Genomic DNA, 15,924 nt, shown 5'->3' with positions numbered 1-15,924 from the left:
AGATCACCTATTGTGATAAGATTTATTAAAGCTTTGGCACGCATGTTCCCTCCCAAGTAGTTTGTGATGCCATAGCGAGACCTTAAATTGGTCTGGACATTCCTCATTTGCACACCCTTCGAACCGATGCACAGCTTCTTGCTGTATCTCCTGATCTTAAGGACTGGCTTCCTTATCGTGATTGCGTCAGCTGATCCACATGAGTGAACTGCAAGCACTGTTGGTGCAGCTGCGCAACACCACAGTTTTTCTGGGCAAGTGGGTGCTAACGACTCAGGCGACCTACTTACCAAGCATTGTGACTCTCTTCCCCGTTGGACAATCCATTACTCTACCAGTGCCCTTTGCTCCCCCTTACCCCTTGAAGGAGGGGGAGAGACTCCATAGTCTGGATCACAAAAAGGCTTTAAGCTTTTACATAGATCGTACCAGGGATGGGGGATCAACTATTGTGGGGTTCTCTGGAGAAAAGAAAGGGAATTCTGTTGCAGCAGAGGACCTTTTCGAAGCGGCTAGTCCTCTACTACAAGCTGGACCAAAAAGCAGCACCTGAAAGGTCTGAGTGTCGATTCTAACAGGGCTAAGCCCTCTCCCACTGCGTTGGCACAAGGAGCGCCTATCCTTGATATCTGCCAGGCCGCTATGCTGGTATCTGTGCATACATTCACAGAGCTCTATTGCCTTGACAGCCAGGCCGAGTGGGAAGGACACTTTGCCGGCTTGGTGCTCCAAGACCTTTTGGGTTAAACCCTCTCCACAGACCTACACTTGGAGGAGGCACTGGATTGTATCTATTCTAAAGTGAGGAATCTACAATTAGAAATATATTTACTTTAGCTAGCTTTAGTAGCACTATTTCTCTTGCATACTCTAATTTCAAATGTATCGTTGCCCGCCCACAACCCTGTTTTGTGAAGTACCTCTGTTTAACATCTAAAAAAGTCCAAAGTTAGTTCTCATCACATTGTAACCAATGATTGTGCACACTAGCAGCTGAGGGAAAATTAAAAGACTAGAATCGGATGTTAGCATGCAGGGGTGACACTTATGTATGCTGCTCCACTCTGTCAGTAGTGGGCAGTATCTAGCCAACACAGAGCCGGACGACTAAGGAATGCGAAATCTGCAAATAGACTTAGTACCCACCAAAAAGAGCGTTAGCATAGGTAAGTAACTTGTTCTTTAGCTTCGGCTAGGGCCAAATCAACTCTTTGCAGCCATGGTGTGAGAATCATCTTATGCCTGCCATATCATGTAGTATGAGGTCAGTTGTGCTAGGTAACATTTATCAGATTCCGTCCTGTAATTGGAAGACCATTTGAAATGATACAGGTCACAATGTGGACTACAGCATATTTACAGACCGTATGAGGAAGGATAGTGGCCTTGTTCAATCTGCCAGATTTTAGTGACTAAAGTAGGAGGCTCTCAGTTAGGCTTCTCTAATGTGTTTGTTGTGCATGGAGAGCAGGGACCTCCATTCAGTCTTCAATATGACTGTGCTCAAAGAATTTTTCCCAAAACTGCCTTAAGGTATTAAAGGCAGATTTGGAGAAGAGACTTCAATGAACAGACCTTGTACAACCTACTGTACTCCTCTAAAGAAACCAATGTCTTAGGCATTTCAAGACTGCATAATCACTTAAAGTATTGGGTTATGTGGGTAGTCTGTGGTGGTGCAAGCAATAAGATAGCTATCTATAATGTAATGTAGTCCAGCTTCTGGAATAGGTTCGAGGTATTTCTTTGGTTTCTATTCCAAGATGAGGAATCTATGGTTAGAAGTCTATAACAGAAGAACAAATGACTTACTGTTGGTAATATTTTTTCTGGTAGATGCTCCATCTACCCTCAGATTTGTCACCATCCCACAAGCTTGCTTCGAAGCTAAAAATCGGTTCTCGGAATATTAGCATTCTAACAGTTAATGAAGACAAAAGGGACACAATACAAGACCTCCAGAGCTAGGGTATCATGGCTGTACAAGAAACTGGGGCCGTGCACTCAACACCATGGCAGGACTACATGGTCTATGAATCACACACCACAGCCTTTCAGTTAGAAGGCCACACCTCGGGAGGGGTGGTAATTTACGTTAAAAACAACCTGGCAGCTCAGGTATCACTCCTAAGTGAGGGAAGTGGAGGTTATTTTTTTGTCAAGGCAAAAGCGCTAAACCCAGCCATGTCAACTCAGGTTGAACAATCGATGATCCTAGGCTGCATTTATCTCCAGCCATCCAAGACCGAACGAGAAGCAACCCTAAGTATAATGTTACCAATAATAAGTGGCCTCAATTCCCAGTCTCCACAAGATCCATGGATAATAATGGGTGATTTTAATGCCACCCTCTTGAATTCAGACCTAAACTGTGCTCTGGTAGCCCCGGATGACTCCACTTGGTCCATTCCAGAAATAAGCTGTCAGTACCAACGAAAAGACAACCATGCTCTCAAATTGTCAGCATTTTTAATCATCTGGGCCCCCAAATCCTAAACGGTAGATCAGCCAATGATTTGCCAGCAGCTCATACCCATTCCTCAAATTTTAGAGAGTCCACACTGGACTACATCTAGATCTCGATTGCCCATTTTCACGCATCTCAAGTCTTTGCGGTAAGGCCAACTGTGGCAGGCAATCACGCAATCATCGTCTTTGATGTTAAATCCCGCAACGCCATCGTCCAAAAAATAAACTGATTGGTGAGGATGAAAAACTGGGACCAATAAACAAAATAAAGTGGGCAATAGAACATCAAGAAAAAATTAATTCAGTAGTGGAATCTCTCTGCAATAAAGTAACTCAGGTTAATGGCAACTTGCCCTTAAAATCATGGGAACTCATCTTGGAAGAAACAAGAGAAAAATTAACTACTGTGACGAAGTAAAGACCCAACAATTTTCATCCGAAAAATGATCACCTCACAAAACAAAAACAACTAGTAGTGACAATAAACGGCAAACTAAATAATATAATGTGCAAAACCACCAAGGATATCCCTGAACATAAATCTTTAACGGCAAAGCTCACAGCTATCCAACGGGAATATAGGAAAGCAAGATTCTCCCACACAAGAATAATTTAAGAAGACCAATGGGGTAAAGCACATGAAATAATAAAATCACAAGACAAAAAGCAATTTTGGAATTGAATGAGTAATTGCTTCCGATCCAGCCAGCGACCTACAACTACAAATATCTCGCCTACTGCATGGGAAAACCACATAGAAGACCTCTGCGTGGAGACATCCAGTAATAATGATGCAATCCCTATCATGAGGAACTCTAACAGCGTACATAGGATCACAGAGTCACAAAATCTCTTCCTTGACCGAACAGTAATAACTCAAGACGAAGTCATGCACCTCATTAGAAAAATGTGTTCTGGAGGGGCACCCATGTTGTACAAAGGGACGGCACGGAAATGGGCAATAATTATGGCGCCTTCATTCTGGGAGTATAGGCTGAGAAGAAGCATCCCTCAGTCATGGAGGGGATCCCTTCTTGTCCCAATACACAAAAAGGCCCAAGACCCATCCCTGAAAATTATCGAATGATTGCACCTCTAGATGTAGACTGGAAGTGCTACGCTGGTATACTGTTACAAGCACTGACGGCTTGGCCAGAAGCATGTAAATTGATCCCTCACACGCAAACAGGGTTCCAAAAGGGATCGCATATCGAAGACAACCTGATCTGCATGTTCCACCTGATTGAGACAACACTTGCAAAAAGATGTAGGGCTTTGTATCTTGCATATATTGATTTCCAAACTGCCTTCGACATTGTGTTCCACCCGAGATTGTGGACAAAATTAAAGAACTGGGGCATTGACAATACTCTATTACAAGCATTGGTTGCTCTATACCCAGAAACGTGGGTCAATATTAAAGTTACTATAACTTGGTGAACCACCCAAAAAATACACACCAATAAAGTTTGAAGAAAGGATGCTTACTGGTCCCAATGCTCTTTAATCTGTACCTGGCAGACTTACCTGATTGTCTAGCTAAAGCACGAGCTTTCCCTCCCAAATTAGCCAGAACCAAAATCCAATCGCTCCAATATGCGGATGACACAATTTTACTTGATCAAACTCCGATCGGATTACAGCAGCTGCTAACTGCATTGTCTTTATATTGCATAATCTTAAAATTAATACGGCAAAAACAAAGGCAAAGATAATTTCCCACCAAATAAAAAGGAAAGGTGTATGGCACATTGAAGGTAAACCTTTCGAGATCATCACCACTTATAAGTATTTAGGAGTGTGGATCTATCACAAAGAACAGCCATCTGTTCACATCTCTGTGATGCAAGGAACGGCTCAATCTTTAGAGGGTGCCTTTTGTAGAGCAAGGAAAGCCATAAGCTCACCTGATCTAACCCCCTTGATCCAAGTAATGGGGGCAACATTTCTACCATCAGTAGCCCATGGTGCAATAGCCTTCAAAGATAAATTGACAATATGGTTGGATAGAGCTCAGTCAGCCTGTTTCCGTATAGTTTGCTTTTTACCGACTGCTACCACACATGCACAAATACATAGGGAATTCAACCTCTCATCTCAAAAGTGGATCCTAAAAGTTAGATTCATAGCCTATTGCCTAAAAGCCAAACAAGCGTGGGATAACATGCTAAAGAAAATTATCTGAACTATGAAAACAGCTGAGGGTCTACATGGTGTGATTTTCTAGCTTACTGTGTTGAGCTATTGGAAGCTCAGGCAATATGGTCCGCCCCTATACCCCCATCTGCAAGACTCTTAACAAAGCAAGCAAAGATAATGTCGGCCGATACTGATGCACGAACCCTGAAAAACTTAAGTCATGGAAGCTGGGCATCAAAACTTTACAACAGTGGGCCCTTGCCACATTACCTGTCCTCCTCCTTAAGACCAATAATGAAGCCCCAACTAATGAAATTATGGTTTGGCTTGATTCCACTGTTGGCATACAAGTATGGACGAGGGTATTAAGAGAATGCATCCACTTAGTGCCAAGCGTGTGGTGGAGTAGAAGAATTGCTAAGCCGCATACTGTGCAGCTGTGAGAAACTACGCACTTTGAGAACATACTGGCTTCACCCCATATAGAGTATTTTAAACTTACAGACATGTCAATCTGCCCTGGTTGAGTGCATAAAAGGTGAATCAGTGCAGCTGGTGGCACGCTTTAAGAAATACCTCTCTGCAGTAAAAGCAGTCCTGGCTTTGGATAATAATAATGAGCTATAATTCATAATGCTGTGCTTAACTGTTTTAAATCTATTTTTAAATACCCATGTGTCTCTACTTTTTAAACCGCAGAATAATATGGTGATAAATCTTTATATACCCTTTTATAATATTGGAGTCTATGCACTTTATATTGTTTTTATATGGCTCGATTGCAATGATTTTAATTAATTGTGCAATAAAAAATATCTATCGGAGCTATCTATCACCATCCCTCCCATCCTCCCCATTCTGCGAACTGTGCTGTTCACCTGTAAAATCCCATTAGATTGTGCACACTGGTAAAAGATCCTCCTGATGTAGCTCTGCATTCTTGGTGCAGAAATAATCACAAAAGAAACTGATGTCAGGGCACTTGCCCTAAATAGGCACTGTGCATGTCATAGCCGGACGGATGAATGTTGGCACTAGCCACCGATACCGCCTAACGGCACACAGAGATACTACTCAAGATTTTATGGATCCAGCCTGACGCCTAGGGAATATTCTAAGCTGAGGAATCTCTGTTTAGATAGAGTCTCTAACAGTAAAAACATTACCAGAGGTAGGTAACTTGTTCTTGAAGTATCAGTTTAACTGGGGTGGAACTTTGAAAGAAGAAATTAACCCAAATGATCCTGGGTTCAGCTTTTCCATCCACACTGTTCTCACATACTAGGACTGATTCTTTTCTGATTTCATAAGAATTGGGTCAGGATCTGTGCCAGATCAAGGTTTTCCCTAGATGCCTAGGAGATCTATAGATGATAATCATCGAATTAGATTGCTCTAGAAAATGCAGACTGATAGATCCTGGGATGTGGACTGGGCAATAATAGTGGATGCCTATTTCATAGTTTATATAAAGTAACAGATGTCAGAATTCTTTAAAGGGAAGTTAGAAGCTGCATGTGTGTTCTGAGAAGAGCTTGCATATAGAGCCTTCTTGAGGGGCTTTTATAAGTAAGGATGCTATGCACAGCAGGCAAAAAGACCATCTCCATTTGAAACATTTACAGGAAAAAATAATCTTATTCAAACGAATGTGCATCAGAAAGAACTATTGAGCGAAGTGCAAATGCGCAAAGTGTTTGTGATAAGTTATCAATTCGATTTTCTCCTCATCATGAGGATATAAATGAATTAATCAAAAACACCTCCATGCAAGGAGATTGAGTATCCACAATTGACTGCGTTTGATTCGCCACTTCAAGTGGTGGATGTCATTCTTGCTGCCCTGCATCCCTCCATTTATACCAGAAGATGTTGTGGTGCCCGGTACACCGACCCCTTACAGGGAAAGCAGTTGGGCATCCTCTTGTTTGATTTGTCTTTAGCTCGGCAAGGCCTCGCGTATTGTAAAAGGTTATTTGTTTGTCTTTCTTACCTTTCTATTTTTGCTTGACTAACCGTTCTGGTTTAGATCACCTATTGTGATAAGATTTATTAAAGCTTTGGCACGCATGTTCCCTCCCAAGTAGTTTGTGATGCCATAGCGAGACCTTAAATTGGTCTGGACATTCCTCATTTGCACACCCTTCGAACCGATGCACAGCTTCTTGCTGTATCTCCTGATCTTAAGGACTGGCTTCCTTATCGTGATTGCGTCAGCTGATCCACATGAGTGAACTGCAAGCACTGTTGGTGCAGCTGCGCAACACCACAGTTTTTCTGGGCAAGTGGGTGCTAACGACTCAGGCGACCTACTTACCAAGCATTGTGACTCTCTTCCCCGTTGGACAATCCATTACTCTACCAGTGCCCTTTGCTCCCCCTTACCCCTTGAAGGAGGGGGAGAGACTCCATAGTCTGGATCACAAAAAGGCTTTAAGCTTTTACATAGATCGTACCAGGGATGGGGGATCAACTATTGTGGGGTTCTCTGGAGAAAAGAAAGTGAATTCTGTTGCAGCAGAGGACCTTTTCGAAGCGGCTAGTCCTCTACTACAAGCTGGACCAAAAAGCAGCACCTGAAAGGTCTGAGTGTCGATTCTAACAGGGCTAAGCCCTCTCCCACTGCGTTGGCACAAGGAGCGCCTATCCTTGATATCTGCCAGGCCGCTATGCTGGTGTCTGTGCATACATTCACAGAGCTCTATTGCCTTGACAGCCAGGCCGAGTGGGAAGGACACTTTGCCGGCTTGGTGCTCCAAGACCTTTTGGGTTAAACCCTCTCCACAGACCTACACTTGGAGGAGGCACTGGATTGTATCTATTCTAAAGTGAGGAATCTACAATTAGAAATATATTTACTTTAGCTAGCTTTAGTAGCACTATTTCTCTTGCATACTCTAATTTCAAATGTATCGTTGCCCGCCCACAACCCTGTTTTGTGAAGTACCTCTGTTTAACATCTAAAAAAGTCCAAAGTTAGTTCTCATCACATTGTAACCAATGATTGTGCACACTAGCAGCTGAGGGAAAATTAAAAGACTAGAATCGGATGTTAGCATGCAGGGGTGACACTTATGTATGCTGCTCCACTCTGTCAGTAGTGGGCAGTATCTAGCCAACACAGAGCCGGACGACTAAGGAATGCGAAATCTGCAAATAGACTTAGTACCCACCAAAAAGAGCGTTAGCATAGGTAAGTAACTTGTTCTTTAGCTTCTGCTAGGGCCAAATCAACTCTTTGCAGCCATGGTGTGAGAATCATCTTATGCCTGCCATATCATGTAGTATGAGGTCAGTTGTGCTAGGTAACATTTATCAGATTCCGTCCTGTAATTGGAAGACCATTTGAAATGATACAGGTCACAATGTGGACTACAGCATATTTACAGACCGTATGAGGAAGGATAGTGGCCTTGTTCAATCTGCCAGATTTTAGTGACTAAAGTAGGAGGCTCTCAGTTAGGCTTCTCTAATGTGTTTGTTGTGCATGGAGAGCAGGGACCTCCATTCAGTCTTGAATATGACTGTGCTCAAAGAATTTTTCCCAAAACTGCCTTAAGGTATTAAAGGCAGATTTGGAGAAGAGGCTTCAATGAACAGACCTTGTACAACCTACTGTACTCCTCTAAAGAAACCAATGTCTTAGGCATTTCAAGACTGCATAATCACTTAAAGTATTGGGTTATGTGGGTAGTCTGTGGTGGTGCAAGCAATAAGATAGCTATCTATAATGTAATGTAGTCCAGCTTCTGGAATAGGTTCGAGGTATTTCTTTGGTTTCTATTCCAAGATGAGGAATCTATGGTTAGAAGTCTATAACAGAAGAACAAATGACTTACTGTTGGTAATATTTTTTCTGGTAGATGCTCCATCTACCCTCAGATTTGTCACCATCCCACAAGCTTGCTTCAAAGCTAAAAATCGGTTCTCGGAATATTAGCATTCTAACGGTTAATGAAGACAAAAGGGACACAATACAAGACCTCCAGAGCTAGGGTATCATGGCTGTACAAGAAACTGGGGCCGTGCACTCAACACCATGGCAGGACTACATGGTCTATGAATCACACACCACAGCCTTTCAGTTAGAAGGCCACACCTCGGGAGGGGTGGCAATTTACGTTAAAAACAACCTGGCAGCTCAGGTATCACTCCTAAGTGAGGGAAGTGGAGGTTATTTTTTTGTCAAGGCAAAAGCGCTAAAACCAGCCATGTCAACTCAGGTTGAACAATCGATGATCCTAGGCTGCATTTATCTCCAGCCATCCAAGACCGAACGAGAAGCAACCCTAAGTATAATGTTACCAATAATAAGTGGCCTCAATTCCCAGTCTCCACAAGATCCATGGATAATAATGGGTGATTTTAATGCCACCCTCTTGAATTCAGACCTAAACTGTGCTCTGGTAGCCCCGGATGACTCCACTTGGTCCATTCCAGAAATAAGCTGTCAGTACCAACGAAAAGACAACCATGCTCTCAAATTGTCAACATTTTTAATCATCTGGGCCCCCAAATCCTAAACGGTAGATCAGCCAATGATTTGCCAGCAGCTCATACCCATTCCTCAAATTTTAGAGAGTCCACACTGGACTACATCTAGATCTCGATTGCCCATTTTCACGCATCTCAAGTCTTTGCGGTAAGGCCAACTGTGGCAGGCAATCACGCAATCATCGTCTTTGATGTTAAATCCCGCAACGCCATCGTCCAAAAAATAAACTGATTGGTGAGGATGAAAAACTGGGACCAATAAACAAAATAAAGTGGGCAATAGAACATCAAGAAAAAATTAATTCAGTAGTGGAATCTCTCTGCAATAAAGTAACTCAGGTTAATGGCAACTTGCCCTTAAAATCATGGGAACTCATCTTGGAAGAAACAAGAGAAAAATTAACTACTGTGACGAAGTAAAGACCCAACAATTTTCATCCGAAAAATGATCGCCTCACAAAACAAAAACAACTAGTAGTGACAATAAACGGCAAACTAAATAATATAATGTGCAAAACCACCAAGGATATCCCTGAACATAAATCTTTAACGGCAAAGCTCACAGCTATCCAACGGGAATATAGGAAAGCAAGATTCTCCCACACAAGAATAATTTAAGAAGACCAATGGGGTAAAGCACATGAAATAATAAAATCACAAGACAAAAAGCAATTTTGGAATTGAATGAGTAATTGCTTCCGATCCAGCCAGCGACCTACAACTACAAATATCTCGCCTACTGCATGGGAAAACCACATAGAAGACCTCTGCGTGGAGACATCCAGTAATAATGATGCAATCCCTATCATGAGGAACTCTAACAGCGTACATAGGATCACAGAGTCACAAAATCTCTTCCTTGACCGAACAGTAATAACTCAAGACGAAGTCATGCACCTCATTAGAAAAATGTGTTCTGGAGGGGCACCCATGTTGTACAAAGGGACGGCACGGAAATGGGCAATAATTATGGCGCCTTCATTCTGGGAGTATAGGCTGAGAAGAAGCATCCCTCAGTCATGGAGGGGATCCCTTCTTGTCCCAATACACAAAAAGGCCCAAGACCCATCCCTGAAAATTATCGAATGATTGCACCTCTAGATGTAGACTGGAAGTGCTACGCTGGTATACTGTTACAAGCACTGACGGCTTGGCCAGAAGCATGTAAATTGATCCCTCACACGCAAACAGGGTTCCAAAAGGGATCGCATATCGAAGACAACCTGATCTGCATGTTCCACCTGATTGAGACAACACTTGCAAAAAGATGTAGGGCTTTGTATCTTGCATATATTGATTTCCAAACTGCCTTCGACATTGTGTTCCACCCGAGATTGTGGACAAAATTAAAGAACTGGGGCATTGACAATACTCTATTACAAGCATTGGTTGCTCTATACCCAGAAACGTGGGTCAATATTAAAGTTACTATAACTTGGTGAACCACCCAAAAAATACACACCAATAAAGTTTGAAGAAAGGATGCTTACTGGTCCCAATGCTCTTTAATCTGTACCTGGCAGACTTACCTGATTGTCTAGCTAAAGCACGAGCTTTCCCTCCCAAATTAGCCAGAACCAAAATCCAATCGCTCCAATATGCGGATGACACAATTTTACTTGATCAAACTCCGATCGGATTACAGCAGCTGCTAACTGCATTGTCTTTATATTGCATAATCTTAAAATTAATACGGCAAAAACAAAGGCAAAGATAATTTCCCGCCAAATAAAAAGGAAAGGTGTATGGCACATTGAAGGTAAACCTTTCGAGATCATCATCACTTATAAGTATTTAGGAGTGTGGATCTATCACAAAGAACAGCCATCTGTTCACATCTCTGTGATGCAAGGAACGGCTCAATCTTTAGAGGGTGCCTTTTGTAGAGCAAGGAAAGCCATAAGCTCACCTGATCTAACCCCCTTGATCCAAGTAATGGGGGCAACATTTCTACCATCAGTAGCCCATGGTGCAATAGCCTTCAAAGGGATGTATGACGTTATAACGCATACTATTACTCCGCAGACCATTACAACGCGACTTTTACTCCGCATACCGTTACAACGCATAGCGCCTTGGGGCGCTGGATAGTGGTAAGTATAATTTACTATTCTAACTCCAGTCCCCGTGGACCCTAGGGAAGGTGTTGGATAGTAAATTATACTTATTCCCTATCCTAGAGCGCCCCCCAGCGCAATGCGTTGTAATGGTATGCGGAGTAATGGTCGCGTTGTAATGGTAGTGCGGAGTAAAAGATCCGTTGTAACGGGTGTATACCCCTTCAAAGATAAATTGACAATATGGTTGGATAGAGCTCAGTCAGCCTGTTTCCGTATAGTTTGCTTTTTACCGACTGCTACCACACATGCACAAATACATAGGGAATTCAACCTCTCATCTCAAAAGTGGATCCTAAAAGTTAGATTCATAGCCTATTGCCTAAAAGCCAAACAAGCGTGGGATAACATGCTAAAGAAAATTATCTGAACTATGAAAACAGCTGAGGGTCTACATGGTGTGATTTTCTAGCTTACTGTGTTGAGCTATTGGAAGCTCAGGCAATATGGTCCGCCCCTATACCCCCATCTGCAAGACTCTTAACAAAGCAAGCAAAGATAATGTCGGCCGATACTGATGCACGAACCCTGAAAAACTTAAGTCATGGAAGCTGGGCATCAAAACTTTACAACAGTGGGCCCTTGCCACATTACCTGTCCTCCTCCTTAAGACCAATAATGAAGCCCCAACTAATGAAATTATGGTTTGGCTTGATTCCACTGTTGGCATACAAGTATGGACGAGGGTATTAAGAGAATGCATCCACTTAGTGCCAAGCGTGTGGTGGAGTAGAAGAATTGCTAAGCCGCATACTGTGCAGCTGTGAGAAACTACGCACTTTGAGAACATACTGGCTTCGCCCCATATAGAGTATTTTAAACTTACAGACATGTCAATCTGCCCTGGTTGAGTGCATAAAAGGTGAATCAGTGCAGCTGGTGGCACGCTTTAAGAAATACCTCTCTGCAGTAAAAGCAGTCCTGGATTCGGATAATAATAATGAGCTATAATTCATAATGCTGTGCTTAACTGTTTTAAATCGATTTTTAAATACCCATGTGTCTCTACTTTTTAAACCGCAGAATAATAGGGTGATAAATCTTTATATACCCTTTTATTATATTGGAGTTTATGCACTTTATATTGTTTTTATATGGCTCGATTGCAATGATTTTAATTAATTGTGCAATAAAAAATATCTATCGGAGCTATCTATCACCATCCCTCCCATCCTCCCCATTCTGCGAACTGTGCTGTTCACCTGTAAAATCCCATTAGATTGTGCACACTGGTAAAAGATCCTCCTGATGTAGCTCTGCATTCTTGGTGCAGAAATAATCACAAAAGAAACTGATGTCAGGGCACTTACCCTAAATAGGCACTGTGCATGTCATAGCTGGACGGATGAGTGTTGGCACAGAGCCACCGATGCCGCCTAACGGCGCACAGAGATACTACACAAGTTTTTATGGATCCAGCCTGACGCCTAGGGAATATTCTAAGCTGAGGAATCTCTGTTTAGATGGAGTCTCTAACATTAAAAACATTACCAGAGGTAGGTAACTTGTTCTTGAAGTATCAGTTTAGCTGGGGTGGAACTTTGAAAGAAGAAATTAACCCAAATGATCCTGGGTTCAGCTTTTCCAACCACACTGTTCTCACATACTAGGACTGATTCTTTTCTGATTTCAAAAGAATTGGGTCAGGATCTGTGCCAGATCAAGGTTTTCCCTAGAAGCCTGGGAGATCTTTTGATGATAATCATTGAATTAGGATTGCTTTAGAAAATGCAGACTGACAGATCCTGGGATGTGGACTGGGCAATAATAGTGGATGCCTATTTCATAGTTTATATAAAGTAACAGATGTCAGAATTCTTTAAAGGGAAGTTAGAAGCTGCACGTGTGTTCTGAGAAGAGCTTGCATATAGAGCCTTCTTGAGGGGCTTTTATAAGTAAGTATGCTATGCTCAGCAGGCAAAAAGACCATAAGGAAAAGGAGCAATGGACTGCCCATTTGAAACATTTACAGGCAAATATAATCTTACTCAAACGAATGTGCATCAGAAAGAACTATTGAGCGAAGTGCAAATGCGCAAAGTGTTTGTGATAAGTTATCAATTAGATTTTCTCCTCATCATGAGGATATAAATGAATTAATCAAAAACACCTCCATGCAAGGAGATTGAGTGTCCACAATTGACTGCGTTTGATTCGCACCTCAAGTGGTAGATGTCATTCTTGCTGCCCTGCATCCCTCCATTTATACCAGAAGCTGTTGTGGTGCCCGGTACACCGACCGCTTACAGGGAAAGCAGTTGGGCATCCTTTTGTTTGATTTGTCTCTAGCTCTACAAGGCCTTGCGTATTGTAAAAGTTTATTTGTTTGTCTTTCTTACCTTTCTTTTTTTGCTTGACCAACCATTCTGGTTTAGATCACCTATTGTGATAAGATTTATTAAAGCTTTGGCACGCATGTTCCCTCCCAAGTAGTTTGTGATGCCATAGCGAGACCTTAAATTGGTCTGCACATTCCTCATTTGCACACCCTTCGAACCGATGCACAGCTTCTGGCTGTATCTCCTGATCTTAACCTCACGGCTGCTGGAGCGATTCCCCTGCAGTTCTGGGCCATAATAAAAACGGGTGTGGTCATGACGAGCTCAGCTCGTCATGAGCACCTGAGAAGTATATGCCATGACGAGCTGAGCTCGTCATGAGCAACGAAGGGGACTGGCTTCCTTATCGTGATTGCGTCAGCTGATCCACATGAGTGAACTGCAAGCACTGTCGGTGCAGCTGCGCTACACCACAGTTTTTCTGGGCAAGTGGGTGCTAACGACTCAGGCGACCTACTTACCAAACATTGTGACTCTCTTCCCCGTTGGACAATTCATTACTCTACCAGTGCCCTTTGCTCCCCCTTATCCCTTGAAGCAGAGGGAGAGACTCCATAGTCTGGATCACAAAAAGGCCTGTAATTGGAAGACCATATAAAATGAAACAGGTCACAATGTGGACTGCAGCATATTTACAGACCGTATGAGGAAGGATAGTGGCCTTGTTCAATCTGCCAGATTTTAGTGACTAAAGTAGGAGGCTCTGAGTTAGGCTTCTCTTATGTTTTTTTTGTGCATGGAGAGCAGGGACTCAGGGGCGTAACACAGGCCCCTGCAGCCCCCGCAGTGGGGGGTCCATCACCCTCCAGAGGGCCCCGTCAGCACCGCACTTCTGCTGGGGAGCTCTAGATTGAGTCCGGAGGGGCCCCTGCACTTACCCTGCAGGGGGGCCCCTCAAGGTTCGTTACGCCACTGCAGGGACCTCCATTCAGTCTTGAAAATAACTGAACTCAAAGAATTTTGCCAAACCTGCCTTAAGGTTTTAAAGGCAGATTTGGAGAAGAGACTTCAATGAACAGGCCTTGTACAACTTACAGTACTCCTCTAAAGGAACCAATGTCCTTAGGCATTTCAAGACTGGATAATCACTTAAAGTATTGGGTTATGTGCGTCGTCTGTGGTGCAAGCAATAAGATAGCTATCTATAATGTAATGTAGTCCAGCTTCTGTTCCAAATTCAGTACAAAGATCACCGAAAGCATTTTGGGTTCCATTCAGTACTACGTGTGCTGGGCTCATAATATTCTTTTATACCTATTGGGTCCAGTTAAATCATTTGCATGTTAATATAGTGGCATTATTCCACAATAGGTCAAAGACTTGGAGAAAGAGGTCAACCCTGACCAGTTTTCATACCCTTTTCCAAGATTGAAGTATGGCACTACGGACAACATTTTTAATGTTCAGTGGTGTAGATTTATAGCAATATCAGTGAACCTTTTCCTGCTGATAACAGGTCTCCTTTCAGTATGCCAGCCCAGGAGACAATCGTGCACAGACTGTATTACACTACCTATGAGAGTTGATGTGCTAGACAATACGTATCTAGATTTGATATATGTAGGCCTCCAGCCATAGTATGGGCCTGTGATTTAAATGGGTTTAGTCTATGTCGCAATACGGGGGAAGTGGACTTTACAAAGGGGGATTGGGGGCAGCCTAACCCGCTGAGGTCTGCCCCCCGGGCAGATTGGGAGGGGGAAGGGCGAGCCAAATAGTGGCCATTTTAGTGGTTGGGCTACATTGAGAATAGCCCAATTGTAGCCCATCATATTCAGTAACCCAAACTATATATCTGGCGGTTTGGCGCGCTCTCAGACACCATTTTAAGTTTGGTGACTTGGTGGCTGGGAGCGTAGTGGCAGTTCGCGTTTTTGCTGTAGGAAGGTTGTTGCAGTAGGCGGTTTTCTAAGCGTTAGGTGTAGTTTGAATTATGACAGGGGAGGACTACTGTGTACTGGAGGCGGTGCAGCTTTTGAGCGAAGCCGGCCGGCTGGATCTCCTGTTGCCGGAGGCCTCAGAGAGAGCGCGCCCAGCGAGGCGCGTGTTCACGGGGGTTGCAGCCGCCGTCACAGCCTGCTCAACCCCCATGAGAGAAAAAAAGGTGCAGGTGAGTGACCGGGCCGCTTGGGGAATGAGGGCGTGGCCCTTTTGGTCGTTTCTGCGCCGCAGCCTCGTGTAAGCGAGGAGGCTGCGGCAGAAATGCTGGGGGGGCAGGGCCTGCGAAAGGAGTGCATCGAGCTTCTCCCCGGCTGGGTCTCCCAAAGTCCAGGGCTGCTCCTATGCTAGGAGAGTGGCCCACTTGTGCGCAAGGAGCCAGAGCCTCCTGCGCAGGAGCGGCGAAAGGCAAGGGGGTTTAGAAAAAG

General features: G+C 43.4%; 1 protein-coding gene across 15 annotated transcripts in view; it reads left to right on the top strand.

The window, feature by feature from the left end:
* Positions 1–15,924, top strand: part of SPO11 (SPO11 initiator of meiotic double strand breaks) — a 749,185-nt gene that overhangs the window by 464,572 nt on the left and 268,689 nt on the right. The window lies entirely within an intron of this gene.

Source organism: Lissotriton helveticus, chromosome 7 (assembly GCF_964261635.1).
Source record: "Lissotriton helveticus chromosome 7, aLisHel1.1, whole genome shotgun sequence".
Lineage (NCBI taxonomy): Eukaryota > Metazoa > Chordata > Amphibia > Caudata > Salamandridae > Lissotriton > Lissotriton helveticus.
This window is presented reverse-complemented; position numbering and strand designations above follow the sequence as displayed.